Here is a 7,091-nt window from a genome sequence, read left to right as displayed (position 1 = left end):
ATAGCATTGAATTCAAATCATAAAGTTTGTAGAAACCACGACTACATAGAATTTTGAATTTATTAGAAACTAAATTAATATTATTTACGAAACATCAAATCATAAAGTTTGTAGAAACCACGATTACATAGAATTTTGAATTAATTAGAAACTGAATAAATATTATTTACGAAACATAGTATAATATATAGTTTTATAATGTAATTTAAAATGAAATCCTAAATTTATGAAATAAAAATAAATAAATAACTAAACTGAAATTTTAATTCTATAAAATAAAAAAATAATAAATAATTAAACTAAAATTCTAATTCTATGAAATAGAATAATAACAAATAACATATCAAAATAAGACTAAATAAAAAATCAAATCTGATTAGAATCAAATCAAATAAAAATATATTTAATAGATTTGACAAACTATAGTTTCAATCACATCTCCAAAATGAATTTTCAAAGAATAATGTTATATATACAACGTTATACATAAATAACGACGTATCACCATATGATTGGATAGTTAAAAATTAAAAATAATAACACTTAATCGCATTATGACACATCGTTATTTGTATATAAAATTATGTATAGTTTTTTTTTGAAATTATATTTAACAAGCTGGTTGGAGTTTTTATAATCAAAATGGTAACAAATAAAATAAAATTGAAACAACGTAATGAAAACTGTTTCATGAAAATTCGTCGGATAATGACAGTCAACGCAGAAGCGGGAGTAAATGATAAACTCATTTGTCATCTTCAAAATCGATATCCATCTCTATCAAATTCAACCAGAGAGATGGACTGAAGAAAAATATTACATTCACTGTTTGGTTGTATTGGAAGACATGCATGGTTCCAACTTCCACCTCATTCTTCCAATGTTCAATCACATGTTGGGCCCGTAACTGGTATGGAAAAGTCATAGCAGAGCATGGCCACTTGCATAGAGTATTTTCCAGGAAAAATACCTCCGCCATAAGCAAACAAACATCTTCATGAGAATGGAACAGCAATAAGTGGCGGAGAGCAGTCATAATTTTAGGACATGGGTCCCAGTTAGAGTATAATCTTTCTATATCATTTTTATATTCTTTGAAAGTGTCCTTTGTCATCCCTTAAGAAAATCATCTCAGAATTTATGAGGAACTAAACAACCGCATGGCATTTACCCAGATTAAAACGTAAAAAGGGTGAAACATTATACAGTAACAGTTCATATCAACAGGACAACAACAACACCCAGAAGACAACAGAACAGTACATACAAGTTGCATAAGCAAAATAAACAACCAGCAGCAAAAACTTCCAGTTTACGTTCTTCAAAATCATGGAGAGATCAGCCGTAGGTACTAAGTTTCAAAGGTTCTCTTGAGGACCCACTTCAAATTTTGAAGGCTGTTCTACATCCAGTGCCGCAAGAAATAGTAAAACTTCTGAACAGTGAACAGGTTAGTAAGTTTGGGAGAGCAACAACACTTGCCACCACACCCGAATTTACATCACTTCTTTGACAGATTTCCAGAGAATCCGCTAAAAATATGGACTAGTTTGTAAGAAAGAGTGGGGTGGAGCAGCTTCAAGCAGTGCAGCATGAAGGGGACCCTGAAGATAGAAATTAAGGAGTAAGGTTCTATCAAAAGTTTAGAAGACATCAGAGAAGTTGCTAAAAGGATGTTGTGCTCCAAACCTTGGTAACTGTCAGAATGACATAATTGGCAAATGGATCTTGCAGCAACTGTTCAAAATGAGGCACAAACAGCAATTCATGGACAATTTGTGATCGACTCTCTCCAAAATGCTTGAGGCATTTTTCCACAACATGACTGCTAAATTTTTGCTTTGATAGGTGAACATAGCGGCCTTTAAACTAAGCAAGTAAGTTGGCAGTGACAGAAGGGATCTTCAGCTTTATAATATATTGAACAACATAATTTCTGCTACAGAATGATAAGAGTTTCTGAGTCATAGAATCAGATAAAGCCATGGTGCAGAGACCAAAATAACTTTAAAAGCAACCACTTCTTGGATTAAATTACTGTCCAAGGTTAAGAATGATTAAAAAAAATACCATGAAGCAATAAAATTGGCCTATGATGCAAAAGGGTAAACATTTATTTTGAAATAGGAATAAAATAGCAATAGGAATTATATCTGTATAATTTCCTATCTTCAGGAAAGATAGAAACAGACATGGGCAAATTAGCCTGACTCTACTAGCTTGCTGGCTATAAATAAGAGGGAATTTGTATATTATCAGCACAATATCAACAAAGAAACAGACATGGGAAAATTAAGCTTTAAAAAACTACTTACCCTTCTCCTCCTTGTCCGGTTCGTGGGTGTTGTTGCTTCTGCCTCTTCTACTGAAGAGGGAAATGCTCTCCTAAAATGGAAACCTAGCTTTTAAAATCAAACAAAATCTCAGTTAACTTCGTGGACTCTGGTTTCTCCTAATGCCACCAGCTCTACGCCACTCACAACCCCATGTTCTTGGCCTGGAATTTCATGCAATTTAGCTGGAAGTGTCACCAAAATAAACCTTACCAGTTTCGGTTTTAAATGGTACATTGTATGAGTTTTCAGTCTTCTCTTTCCCTTGTCTTAAATATGTTGATCTTGCAGTAAATTCACTCTCTGGTGTTATTCCAGCTCAGATTGATAACTTGTCAAAGCTCATTTATCTTGATCTATCCTTTAATCATTTCTCTGGAAAAATCCCACCTGAGATTAGTCTCCTAACAAATCTTCAGAACCTACACCTTGACGAAAACCAATTGAATGGCACAATTCCATCTGAAATTGGTCAATGCCCATCTCTTAATGAGCTTGCCTTGTATGGCAACAATCTAGATGGTCAAATTTCTACTTCTCTTGGTAATCTGAGCAACCTGGTTAAGTTATATCTCCACAATAATTTGCTTTCAAGTTCTATTCCTATAGAAATGGGAAGTCTAACCAATTTAATCGAACTTTACTTGAATACCAACCATCTTACAGGCCTCATTCCTTCCAGTTTTGGAAATTTTACAAAGCTTACTATGTTGCACGCCCTTGACAATCAACTTTCTGGTCCCATTCTTGAAGAATTAGGAAATTTAAAGTGTCTTGAACATCTAAGCCTTTATTCAAACAATCTTTCTGGTTCTATTCTAGTATCATTGGGTGGTCTCACGAACCTTACCTACTTTCATCTCTATGGAAATCAGCTTTCTAGTCTCATTCCTAAAGAGCTTGGAAACTTGAAATCTCTGACAGATCTAAAGTTGAGTGTAAACCAATTAAATGGTTCGCCTCCCCCTTCATTTGGCAATTTGATTAATTTAGAAATATTATATCTTCACCAAAACCAACTTTCTAGATCCATTCCTCAAGAAATGACAAATCTCATGAAATTGTCAATACTGCAACTAGACACAAACCAGTTTACTGGTCCTCTACCCAACATTTGTCAAGGTGGTTCACTTGTATACTTCACTGCAAGCAACAATAATCTCACAGGTAACATCCCCAAAGGCTTAAAACTGCACAAGCTTGGTAAGAGTCCATCTTGAAGTTAACCAACTCATTGGAGATTTAGCGACAAAGTTCGATATCTATCCAAAGCTAAGTTTCATAGACATAAGCCATAACAAATTCCATGGTTAAATATCATCTAAATGGGGAAGTTGTCCAAATTTAAGTTTCTTACTCGTGGGGCACGAAACAATATCATTGGAAGCATACACCAGAGATTGGAATTGTAGCTCAACTACATTCACTTGATCTTTCTTCCAACAATTTAGTTGGGAAGATTTCAAAGACATTGGGAAAGTTGACTACTCTTATTAAGGTCAACTTCAATGACAATCAATTTTTCAATGTCATACCTCCAGAAATTGGCCTACTGACTAATCTTGAGTCTTTGGACCTGTCCTCAAACAAGTCCCTTGGTGGGAATCCTTGAACATTATCGCACAATCCGTTGTTCCCTTGTAACATAGCAACATCTTGAAATGCTTTGCTCTCATGAATAAGGCCCTTCAACTGATTGTCGGATATGTCAACATACAATAGACCCCTCATTTCCTCAAAACTATTTGGAGAATTGTAGGAGAGATTTAGTCGTTCTAGGCTTTCTAGATGGCTCATTCGCGGTGGTATCTCTCCTCTGAGAGAATTATGACTCAAATCTAACTAAGACAAGTGAATTAACTTCTCGACCTGAACTGGAATTTCTTGGTTAAATTTGTCGTTGCTCAAATTCAGGTAGTGCAGTTGAACTAAGTTTCCTAGATTTTTTGGTTTTGCCTGTCTTACTCTATTTGAGAACAGGTCCAAAGACTCAAGATTAGTCAGTAGCCCAATTTCTGGAGGTATGACATCGAAAAGTTGATTGTCACTTAAGTTGACCTTAATAAGAGTAGTCAACTTTCTCAATGTCTTTGGAATCTTCTCAACTAAATTGTTGGAAGAAAGATCAAGTGATTGTAGCTGAGTTACATTTCCAATCTCTGGTGGTATAGTTCCAGTGATATTGTTCCTTGCCACAAGTAAGGAACTTAAATTTGGACAACTTCCCCATTTAGATGATATTTCACCATGAAATTTGTTATGACTTATGTCTATGAAGCTCAGCTTTGGATAAATGCCAAACTCTGCCACTAAACCTCCAGTGAGTTGGTTGACTTTAAAACGGAGTCTTACCAAGCCTGTGCAGTTTTTTAAGCTTTTGGGGATGTTACCTGTGAGATTCTTGTTGCTTGCACTGAAGCATTGATAAGGTCATTAATTGTTACTATTTTGATTTATAATTCCCTTGTGTTGTGTGGAAATTTGATTCATTCTAATAGAATTACTTATCTTTTTGCTTTTAGGAAGCTTTGAGCAATTTTGGACTAAATAGGGCCAAAAAGAGGAAAAACTGCAACAGATATATTAAACTGGAAATTTCGTAATGCAGACTAGGCGTGGGCACGTGAAAGATGAGAGCAGAATCCAGAAAGCAGATCTGAACGTCCAGATCTGTTACAAGAGTCCATAAAAAATTAAGATTTGCTTCCAAGGAAAGGGATAATCACCAGCTAGAAAAGAGGATTAATTGAGCTAGATAAGGAAGGAGATTTTAGGAAGAAGGATATATATTAAAGATACATATCTTTTCCTTTCTTTTTGGGAAGATATGTATAACTTTGCTTGATTGGATTAGGATTCAATTTCCAGATTTTTAGTCGGAAGATAATATATATATATATTCTTATTTTTTTATTTGAGAATTATCAACCATTGTACTTAGAGAATTAGAGAGCAAAACATGTTCTACAGTGGCTGAGTAATTTATCTTGGTTGAAGGGATCTGAAACCATGGAACTACAATGATTGTGAGATTTATTTTTGTTCTTTAATGCATCTTTTAATTATTTGAGTATTGGTTATCTTTCTGAATTATTTTTCATGATTGTGTTGGTTGATTTCTAAGATGCGCAATTAGTTTATCAATTAATATAATCTATTGCTAGTTTAGGTGCTGAATCCGTAATTGTTCAATCCACCTAATCGAAGTGGCAACTAGGTTTATCGTTTGCTGCGTTAGAAACTTTAAATCCTAGGAAAATAATCAACTGGATTAAATGCAACGTCGTACGTTTGTGTTGTCTTGCTTCGTTGGTCTTTCTAATTCGTAATGCTATTGTTTAATTAAATTCGAGATCGTATTCGAATTATTAATCAATAAGGGTTAATTAGAATACATGTTTTTGGTTAACTAATCGTAAGGAATGACAGGTAAATTTAATACCACAACGAATATTCAATTAATTAATTTGATATTTTGTTTCGATGATCGATCGTAGTTCCAATGGTGGATGTGACCGAAGACTAAGGTTTGTTAAATCAATTTATTCCTTTTAGATTACTTTTTTTGAATTTTTATTTATTGTTTTCCATTATAATTTGCATTCAGTTCAAAACCCCCCTTTTTATTTCTTTGTTTCGATTATTTGTAACGACGTACTAATCAAGGCTCTTCGAGGGATCGATCCCTACTTTCCTTTACTACATTTTTGTTACAGGAATTTAGGATTTAATTTGGGTGTCAACGACAGCACGTACCAAATTTTGGCGCCGTTGCCGGGGAGTTTTTAATTTGTATGTTCGTTACGCGATCTTTGAAACAAGCTAGTTTACAGTTTGATCCAGAAATTGAAAAGACTGCAAAAGGGCTGAGAAAAGAAGCGAAAAGGAGACTGCAAGCACACAGATCTGCTTGCGAAACAGAGGAAAATATGGCTGAAAATCAGACTTTAAGAGAGCTTGCTGCTCCAAATTTAAATCAACAACCACACTGCATTACTTTTCCGAATTTAGATGTTAATACTACCTTCGAATTAAAATCTGGACTAATTCATTTTTTACCTATTTTTCGTGGCTCTGCAGGTGAAGATCCTCATAAACATTTAAAAGAATTTCATGTGGTGTGCACCGGAATGAAACCGAATGGAGTAACCGAAGAACAAATCAAGATGAGGGCTTTTCCGTTTTCTTTGAAAGATGATGTGCAAGATTGGTTATATTATCTACCCGCTGGAAGTATCACTACTTGGCATGAGATGAAAAGATTGTTTTTGCAGAAATTTTTTCCAGCATCAAGAGCAGCCAGCATAAGGAAAGAAATTTGTGGCATTAGGCAGCAAAGTGGAGAGTCTTTATACGAATATTGGGAGCGCTTTAAAAAACTCTGTGCGAGCTGTCCACATCACCAAATTAGTGACCAGCTGCTTATTCAATATTTCTATGAAGGACTTCTATCGAATGAGAGAAATATGATTGATGCGGCAAGTGGTGGAGCATTGGCTGACAAAACACCTGAAGCAGCCCGGAATTTAATTGCAAATATGGCATCAAATTCACAACAATTTGGAAATAGATTAGACCATTCGTCTCGGCGCTTCAATGAGGTAAATGTATCTTCTCTTGAAAGACGACTTGATGATCTAACTACTCTTGTACGTCAAATGGCTGTAGGAAAAACAGAGACAACGAAAGTTTGCGGAATCTGTTCGATAGGAGGACATCCAACTGATATGTGCCCAACACTTCAGGAGGACTGCTCTG

General features: G+C 34.9%; 1 non-coding gene across 1 annotated transcript; it reads right to left on the bottom strand.

The window, feature by feature from the left end:
* Positions 1–6,634: 6,634 nt before the first annotated feature.
* Positions 6,635–6,741, bottom strand: LOC123205574. Its single transcript, XR_006499866.1, has one exon. It is a non-coding gene; the product is annotated as a small nucleolar RNA R71 (small nucleolar RNA).
* Between the last annotated feature and the right edge of the window lie 350 nt (positions 6,742–7,091).

Source organism: Mangifera indica, unplaced genomic scaffold (genome assembly GCF_011075055.1).
Source record: "Mangifera indica cultivar Alphonso unplaced genomic scaffold, CATAS_Mindica_2.1 Un_0008, whole genome shotgun sequence".
NCBI classification, from domain to species: Eukaryota; Viridiplantae; Streptophyta; class Magnoliopsida; order Sapindales; family Anacardiaceae; genus Mangifera; species Mangifera indica.
This window is presented reverse-complemented; position numbering and strand designations above follow the sequence as displayed.